Source organism: Dipodomys merriami, unplaced genomic scaffold, assembly GCF_024711535.1.
Source record: "Dipodomys merriami isolate MVZ:Mamm:240054 unplaced genomic scaffold, mDipMer1.0.p SCAF_42, whole genome shotgun sequence".
Classification (NCBI taxonomy): domain Eukaryota; kingdom Metazoa; phylum Chordata; class Mammalia; order Rodentia; family Heteromyidae; genus Dipodomys; species Dipodomys merriami.
In genome coordinates this window covers 10492887-10495064 of record NW_027205826.1, presented here as the reverse complement: position 1 = coordinate 10495064, position 2178 = coordinate 10492887, and positions in this window count along the sequence as shown.

Genomic DNA, 2178 nt, shown 5'->3' with positions numbered 1-2178 from the left:
GGGGAGCTGACCCGGAGGCGGGGCCCCGCCCCCGAGCGGCGAGGCCACGCCCCGAGCGGCGAGGCCACGCCCCGGGCCCGGCGAGGCCACGCCCTTGCGTGAGCGAAAGCCGGGTCCCCTACCCGCGAGACCCGCCCCGAATGCTCGCTGAGCCTGGTGGGGCGCAGGCCCAGGGCCCCAAGCCCAGTGAGTCCGCCCGGCGTCCGTTTGCTTAGTCCCTGAGGTCCTGCTCACGCTCCCCGGGCCCCGGGCTGCCCCCGCGGAGCACCTGGGCGTCCTTGGGCCCACCTCGCGGCCCCCGCCCCTCAGGCCGCGATCATCTACTGTTTGCTGCCTCCAGGGCGCGGCTGGCGCCTCCCGTCTCCATGCGCGCCGCGGGCATCGCGGGGGTGGCCCGTGCCCCTGTCCAGGCGCAGGGGAGGTGGGCAGGCCGGGCGAGGGGCTGTCCCTGGCCACGGGGGCAGCGCTGGCTCCGCCCCTCGGTGCTCCTCCCCACTACCGCACGAAGCCTCAGGCTCACACCCCGAGTCCAGGCCTTAGGTGGATGGGTCGGGCCCGGGCCCTCGCCTGGCTTCCTGCCTACTGGAGGAGTCCAACCCTGGGCAAGGAAGTCAGACGCAGCGTGCTCCATTCCGGGTGACAATGGCAACGATGACACACACTCAGGGCGCACAGTGGAAAAGCTTCCTGGCCTCAGGAGGCCCCAGGAAAACAGGATTGCAGCCCCGGCCCTCGGCCTCTGGGAGCTCTGCTTTCTGCCACCTCCTGGCCCATTTCCTAGATGATGTCGTGGGGCCGGCAGGGGGAGGGGGTTCTCTGATACTGGTGGTTGGTCTTGGGTGTCATCTGTCCCTCACTGAAGCAGAGCCCAGAAGCCCCTGCACAGACCAGAGAGGAGGTCTTGATTGGGGGATGGTGTCATTTCCCAGAGAAGGAGCTGGGAAAGGTAGCGATCACATCCCTCGGGACCGTCTCAGATGGCACCCAGAGGCAGAGTGTAGTGCCAGCCTGGGCCCTGGGACTGGCTTCCTGGGCTGCCCCTGAGGAACCTGTGTTAGGATAGCTATTAATAAACAGAAGCAGGAAGCAGCTGGTGGCCTCAGGTTTGAGAAATACATAGACCAACTAAAAGGTTCTGTAGAAACAGAACCCTGCTTGGGGGACCAGGAGTCACCAGACTTTCTGCTGTTCTCTGGTTCAGGCTGCTCTCTGGCGCTGGCAGATTTCAAAGGGGCATGCTACCCCAGGAACTACCTAGTTACAAGTTGTGCCATGCTTTTATTTGTTTTGTTTTTTGGTGCCACTACTGGCACGTGAACTCAGTCTGTGCTCTAACTTGGCTTTTTTGCTCAAAGCTGGCACTCTGTGAGCCCCTTGACACCTCCACTTGTTTTTTTTTTTGTTTGTTTTTGCTTTTGGATTTTGTGTGTGTGTGTGTGTGTGGCTAATTGGAGATGAAAGTGTTACAGATTGTTCTGCCCAGGCTGGCTTTTAATTAGGATCCTCAGAGCTGAGCCTCCTGAGTAGCTAAGATTATAGATGTGAGTTGCCATTGCCAGCCTCATGCTTCAGTTCTAGATCCCTGAATTGACTATTTGGATAAGTCATGGAAGCCCCTGGTCAAGTGGTTTTATTGGTAATGTTTTTTTTTCCTTTATAAAAAAATTCCTCCATGTGCATAAATCCTACCCAGAATATGCTAGGAAGATTAATAAGCAGCTTTTAAGGAAAGATCGCTAGAGCTTTATTACTTGAGCTGCTCTTTCTCCACAGCTTTTTGTTGAAGTATATTTTATTTTTAATCATTGTGTATGTGTGAGAGAGAGGGAGAGAGAGAATGTATGTGTGTGTGTGTGTGTGTGTGTGTGTGTGTGTGTGTGTGTGTGTGTGTGTGTGTGTGTGTGTGTGTTGGTGCTGAGGCTTGAACTCAAGGCCTGGGCAGTGTCCTTGAACTTTTTCACTCATGGTTGTCACTCTACCCCTTGAGATACACAGCTCCGCTTCTGGCTTTTCTGATGGTTCTATGAAGCCTTCTTCCCTGTGGTCTCTAACTTACTTCTGTCTCCATTCTCCATGTCAGACCCTCCTCTCTTCCTCCATGAAACTGCTTACACTCTTCCAGGGCCATCCACTTTCCGAGGCAGACACACAAACGCTGGGCGCTGGGTACACGCTGCC